Below are 7,862 nucleotides of genomic sequence, written 5' to 3' on the forward strand. Positions count from 1 at the left end.
TGTTCTCGTATTCCGAGGGTATATATTGTTTTACCATTTTCATTGCTCCATTTTTTTTTATCCTGAAAGGAATGGGATGTTAACTTGAGAAAATAGTAATTTTATCTTTTTTTTTTCGTTTTTTCGGGATTACCTCATTGATGCCTTATAGGCCAATTCTTTTTTTTATTATTATTTAAAATATTGACTCTTTAACATTTCCTGATATACAATTTGAAAGAAGCCTTCTTTTAGAAGAAAATGTGTAGCATCAATGTGTTTAACGCCTTAATTTAAAAAAAGATTTTTTTAAATTAATACAGTTGTTACAGAAAAATTAAAGTTAATTTTAAAAGAAGATAACTAATGCTCTAATTTAAAATTTAATTTTTTAGATTTTATATGGTAAAAAATTGAGCAATTTTTTAACAATATAATCAAAAATTCTCTCTCTCTCTCTTTAAAATTTACTTCTTGTATACTTAGTAGCCATCTTTTATACTGATATTCATAGTTAAAAAAGCTTTTTAAATTAATACAGTTGCTACAGAAAAACTAAAGTTAATTTTAAAAGAAGATAAATAATACTCTTTCGGGTTAATTTCTAAAAAAGCACCAATCTCATTTAAATTGAAAATTGATAATTCTAATAGGCATCTAATATGAAATTCTTAAATTAACTATTAAGTATCAAAAGTTGAGTAAAAACTTATTTTGAGGACAAATTCAATAATTTAATGGGGACAAATAAATATTGTTATCATATATTACTCAAAAATAATTTCAAATTGTAGTGAGGGCACTTGCCCCCATAACAATACACATAATCACGTCCCTGACTAGAGGGCCATCAAAATTTATTAGTTTTAGTCACTAATTTTTGCCATCAATCAAATTCTTTTAGTTTAGTAATCCAACAACATACTTTAGCCTATACTTTTTAATCACAACTAGAAAATTGCTTAATACAGACAGATTTAGTCTTTATTACAGACAGATTTTTGGTTACCGACGGATTTTTTTCCGTTGAAAATTACCGACAAATTTTTACCAGTTACCAACAGATTTTCCCTTGGTAAATTTTCTCCTCCATTTCCCTGAAATGTCAAACTTTTCAACGGATTTTCCGTCGATAATTAGAGACAAATTTTTCGACGGATTTTCCGTTGGTAATTAGAGATAGATTTTCCGACGAATTTTCCATCAGTAATTGGCAACAGATTTTTTGTTTGTAATTGGAACCTTGGAAAATCATCCCAAACTCTGAATACAGACAGAAAATTCGTCTATAAATCTGTCAGTAAGGTAAAATAGAATTTTTTTGTTTAGATTTTTCCATTGCAAAATAAACCTATTTTCATACAAAATAAATATAAATTTAATAAATACAAATTTTTATCTAATTTGTATCCTAATATTTATAATATTTCAAAAAATAAACAAATTCATATTATCAAACTAAAAGAAAAGTACTATAAACAAACAAGTCAATATAATTCAAAGCATAAACAAAGTATATTGATATATTAACTATAATAATAAGTAACAATCATACATCAATAAAATATATTGATACATCAACTATAATTTAAAATATAAACTCTGTATTCAAAACATCTTTACTATCTCTGTTCAATGCCTCGGTGGCTAGTTGTTTAGCTGCCATTTGTGGATCCTTTATCCTTTTTGCAATATCTACAACAGCCTCTTTGGGAGCATCATCTTCCACTTCCATAAGGTCCACAACCTTTTTGCTGCCACTATCTCCTGTCTTTACTTCATTATCCTCCTTCTCATTTGCTAGAGTTGCTGGTATCCCTATATCTGCTGCAATATTTTCTACACTTTATTCCTCCCCTTTTGATTTGAACATCTCTCTCAGTGCTGCACATCTCTCTAGCATTCTAAGGGTTAAGGATCCTGATGTTGGGGGCCTCAGATACAATTTTCATAACTTCTAATCAATTGCAAGCATGTGTTTTACTACTAACTGCTTTCCTTTGTTAAATGAATTACTACATATCCTCCACCTGCATGCATATTCATGCCATCCATTATCAGTAACACATAATAATTAATTCATTAATTAGTTTAATTAAATATTAAACATCAATTTAAAAGCATACATTACTTTTAATAATCAGAAGAGCAGGAAGATATTAAGGTGATAACCTCCCAATCTCTGATGTGTTAATTGATAAACAAAATGCTGAAAGGTACAGAACAAGGTAGCATTAGAGAGGATACCAATCTTCTAAGGTTCTGCCCAACACAAATCTTTTCTGTTTTTCTATTGATTCCCTTCATCTCTCTTAAAACAAATTCTCAACTCTCAATTGTCTCTCCTAAAATAGAGAGAGAGAGAGAGATTGCTCTTCAATCAGTTTAATAGAGACTCCCCCTTCCGATGCACTGAAACATCAGTATCAAAAAGTTGAGATGTGAATGCCATTATGCCAGATAAATCTCCATGTATTTTGTAAGAACCGCGAATTAATTAACCAGTTAATTAACGTTAAATAATAATAATTAAATTGTCCGAATTAGGTTCAAAAATTTAGAATAGTAATTAGAAAATATAAATATAATATTTGGACTCAATAGATTTTTCTGAGTTGGAAAATGTAATTTTTTGCGAAAAATTGCATAAAAACGTATACTGGTAAATTAGTCGAGAGTACTGGCTTAAGTCTGTTTGGTACTTCATGAGAATAATAAAAATTGTAGAAAACTTAGGAAAATAATTAAAGTTGAAAACCAGGTGTTAATTTTAAAGATTTGGCCTGAAATTGGTCAAACAGGCCAAAAACGCTAATGGGTTGGATTGAGCCCAAGTTGGACCTAAGCTCGACATATATAAAGTCATTTAAGTGGCCATTTCAGCCACTTTTAACACCAAACAGCAGCAGCAATGTGAAATTGAAGAGAGGAGAGGTGAGGGTTTCATTTACTATTCATCATCTTCTTGGAGCCATATCTCACTCTCCGGAGCTCTGATTCATGTGCCATCAGTTGCCACGCGAAGCTGTTGTCGAGCTCTTCGATTTCATCTGACTAAAGTAGTAAGAAACTTTCAATTTTTTATCCAGTTTTTCCTTCTATAATAGATTCGATTTTGGCTATAGTGAATGAGTAGTTCTTGTGATTTTGATTAATTAGGTATAATCTAGCACCGGTACTTAGTGGGTTTTGTCCTAATCAACTGTGGGTAAGGTAAACTTGCTTTTCTCCCTTGTGAGTTTGTGTAATTAGCAACCCTAGGTATTGATTTATGATAAATTATGTATGTCTAGCTTGGAATTGTGATTATTGGAGCATTGGTTCTTGAATTGGCGGTTGGTGAGTTGAGGCTTGTTGGAATCAAATCTTGGTGATTTTGTATATATTGGGAATTAGCCAAGGTATGGTTTCGATTTTCTCTATGTAATATATAATATTTCTAGACACTTAGACTAGTGACCCATAGGATATGTATGGACGAGAAAATATTACGCAACGGAGACATGTGATTAAAGCAACCCGAGTCAAAGTACCATTTAGAATTACCTGGAGGAATCGATAAAGCAGTAGGGGTATTACCAGAAACAGAGAGAAGACGCTGTAGAAGAGACGCAATATTAGATAGAGAGACAGAAGACGGGTTGAAAGGTGCAGAGGTGGTAGGTTCAGTAGTAGCAGCAACAACAGAAGCAGGCGCAGGACGTGGTGGATGAGTAGGACAGGTAGTAATCAAATGTCCCGAGAGCTTGCAATAACGGCAGAACAACTGTGAACAATGGTAGCTAATATGCCCTTTCTGGTGGCATGTGCGACATTCAACAGAGGGGCAGACGGAGAAAAGGTGCCCAAAACGGTTGCAGTTTCGACAGAATGTATCCTTTCTGTCTGTGGCAACAAAAACATCCGACTTTTTCATAACAGTAGTCACACAAATCAAAGAGAGGAGAGAAAACTGCAATTTCGAAGCAAAAAATGAGAAATCGGAGTGTAAAATCGGAAAGAGCTCACCCAAAAACCTTAGAGAGGGTCCCGCTTGGCCCACGTCAGCGCCACGTCAGCACCACGTCAGCGAGTGACGACACGTGGCAGCACCGGATAGGCGGAAGGAGGCACGCTGGCGACAGGTGGCACGCGGGTTGAAAGGGCGGGTCGGGTCGGGTCGTCGCAGGTTAGGGTTACCCAGCAGCTTGCGTGTGACACGTGGACGCTCCAGGGACGTCCGATCTGCACGAAGATCCAACGGAATAGGAAGCCTCTAGAGGAGAAAAGAATGGTGGTGGACATCAACGTTTGGAGGGCGCGTGGGGCGCGTGCGGTGGTCTCTGGCGGCGATCTTGGCGGCGTTGGAAAGCTGACGGAGAGAAGAACACGATGATACCGGAGGTGACGAACCAAAGCATCGGAAACAGGTCGAAAAAGGCGAGCAAAGAGGCACGGGTGGAAGCTGGAAGGAAGAGCAACCTGGTCGTGGTAGCGTCTTTCGGCGGCGCGTGGAGGCGCGTCTGGCGGCGGATGGCGGCGGTTCTGGTTGCGTTGGAATCAGGGAGACAAGACGAACAAGATGGTTATGGGGTTGACGAACCAAAGCGTCGAAAAGATAACGAAAAAGGAGGCCAAAGAACACTGCCGAAAAGGAAAAACAATGGGACTAGGAATTAATATTCATTGAAAAAAAAAAGAAAGACCTAAGCTCTTGATACCATGTTAGAAACAAGAGACTCAGAGAGTAATCTGAAAAGTGTATTATTCAATTGTGTAAAAAGGTACAATATACAAGAGGTATTTATAGGTGCTAAATGAATCAGAGTAATAAAGACATAGAATCCTATAATTAATATACAGATATACTATATAAATATAGACGATACTAATTGATGTAAATTGATGCTAATGATTCTCTAACAAATAAAATGACGTGGAAGGAGGGAATATAATATAGAACGTCCCGTCGGAAATTATTTACCGACGGATTTTTTTTCCGTCGGAAAATTACAGACGGATTTTTACCAGTTACCGATGGATTTTCCCTCTGTAAATCCTGCATCCATTTTTCGAAGGCGACGAACTTTCCGACAGATTTTCCGTTTGTAATTACAGACGGATTTTCCGTCTGTAATTACAGACGGATTTTCTGACGGAATTTTCCGTCTGTAATTACAGACGGATTTTCCGATGGATTTTCTGTCTGTAATTACAGACGGATTTTCCGACGGATTTTCCGTCTATAATTACAGACAGATTTTTCAAACTTTGAATACAGACAAAAAATCCGTCTGTAAATCCATCAGCAAGGTAATTTTTTTTTGGATTTTTTCATTGCAAAATACACCTTTTTTCATACAAAATAAATATAAATTTAATAAATAAAATTTTTTTATCTAATTTGTATTCGAATATTTATAATATTTCAAAAAATAAACAAATTTATTGTATTATTAAACTGAAAGAAAAAAGTAATTTACAAGAAAGCCAATATAATTCAAAAAATAAACAAAGTGTATTGATACATCAACTATAATAATAAATAACAACTATACATCAGCAAAATGTGTTAATACATCAACTATAATTCAAAACATAAATTCATTGTATTGTTCTTATAGCATCATATAAATTTTGAATGCCAGGATCAGCTAAGAAGCCACCAAGGAGGCCAAGAAGGTTGAGAGTTCCTATTAAATTGGTTAATATTGTAGCAGATTTAGCTGATGGAAGATTCAAAATTCCAGCAGAAGGGGACCCTGAAGAGTTATTATTATCAGGTTGTCTCATATTGTTCAGACCTCCAAAAGGCATCATGGCCCCTCCTAAATTGTTTTCAGAACAGAACAGATACAATGGCAAGAGAATCAATGTTATCGGAAGGGACGACGGAGCATACCTAAATCAACGGCGACGAGAAGAAAAGGTAGAAGCGGTGACGACGCTGACGAGCTTCAACGAGCAGCGACAGAAAACGGTGTCGAGAGGGTGGCAAAATTCATCGACGTCGAAGCTGAAAGAGAGAGACTGGTGAACGGGTGTGACGGAGAGATTGGGAAAGGGGTGTGATGGAGCTCCGGGCAGTGGCGGTGCAACGGTGAGAGGTGCCGCCGATGAAGGATTTGGAGGGCATGGGTGAGGAGCCCGCGAAAGATGGGGTGTTTGAGAAATGAAGAGAGGAACGAGAATTAAACTCTTATTTTAATATTTTCGACGGAAAATTTTAAATTACAGACGGATTTTCCGTCTGTATTAATTTAATAAAATTCAGAATTTTTATTTATTTAATTATAGACGGATTTTTCCGTCTGTAACTATTTCCGACGGAAAAAATTAATTTTTTCGACAGAATTATCGACGGATTCTTTTTTCCGTCTGTAATTTATGCTAATTCATTTTTTTGTTTTCCGACAAAAAATCCCTCTAAAATTCCGTCTGTATTTCCGTGGGATAAAATCCATCGGAAATATCCGTCTGTAATAACTAATTTTCTAGTAGTGATATAAGACTACTTTAATTTTGTTATTACTATTGCTTTCCAAAAGTTTTAACAGATATACTAAATAAACTAAGAACAAAAGTTGTTTTTCATAATGACAAATTATAACAATGGTATATAATTGTTTCTAAAATTTAAAGTGATTAATTAATTATAAGATTTAATTATTCTGCTGATTTTTATAGTTTATCAAATTTTTAATTAAGTTTTTATATTTTTTTTTCCTTTTTACTTCAGTTTCTATACTATATTAGATTTTTTAATTAAGTCCTTATTAATAGTTAACGATAAAAAAATGTTTATGAAATATAAATTTACTAATTTACTCTTATTCCCTCCCTTCTTTCTTCCACCCTCACCGTCCTCTAGCATCTTCTCGCCTTCCTTCTCTGTCATTACCCTCCTACCAACAAGCTCCCTTTCTTCTATGATAGAATTTTTGTCATAATCAACATAAATGCAAAACTAAAATTTTTGCCATAATCAATTTTTAGCATGATCATAAACAAAGTTTTTGCCATAACATAATCATTTTAATTACAAGCAAACACACATAATTAGAACTCATAATCATAATCTTTATCACAATCAATTTTTTTTAACATAATCACTGGACAGAAGTAAAACTAATTCAAAAACAGAAATAGAATGAATCAAAAGCAAAATGAAGTAGAAACAGATGCATAATGAAGCAAGAAAAAAAGGGTGAAACAAAACGAAGCAAACGGATGCCGAATTTGACACCGCAAACACCAACAACAGACGGAAAGGAAGTAGCTCGTCAGTGACCTCTTCCAAGAACGATGGCAGCAGCGTTGTCACCCTCCGTCGCCTCGCTCTTCCTCGATCCCTTTCTTTCTCCCCGTAATGTGATCTCTCTTTCGCGGTCTCTCTTTCTCTCTCGTTCTATCTTTCTCTCTCTTGAGGCGTGGAGGGTGGCCAAAGAAGGATTCGACGATGCTCCTGTTAGATCAAAGCAGCGGACTCGTGATTACAATGAAGGTGAAGAAGTTGAGGGTGACAGTGTTGGAGGCAATCTCGAAGATCGACGCAACTGATCTGGGAGCTTTTCTTTAGTGGAAATCCCAGCATATCTCCGAGCTTTTCTTTAGTGAAAAACGCATGAGTTTGGACCTTCTTCATTGCCAATATCACCGCTACTCAACGCGTCAACACCTATGAACTTCTCCAAAGAAATGAACTTCGTTTGAATGTTCTCTTTTACCTGCAGTTGCTCCAACTCCTTCTTCTCTTCCATCCCTTGTGTTCTGGTCATCAAAGTCGAGCTCGGGAGGTGGAAGGAGAGGTCATCGGGGGTAGAATTGGAGAGGGGGAGGAGGGGTGCGGCGGAAGTGGCAGGAGTGAGGGTGGGAGAGGGAGAGGCGGGAATAAAGGGAATAAA

This window comes from Arachis ipaensis, chromosome B04 (genome assembly GCF_000816755.2).
Source record: "Arachis ipaensis cultivar K30076 chromosome B04, Araip1.1, whole genome shotgun sequence".
NCBI classification, from domain to species: Eukaryota; Viridiplantae; Streptophyta; class Magnoliopsida; order Fabales; family Fabaceae; genus Arachis; species Arachis ipaensis.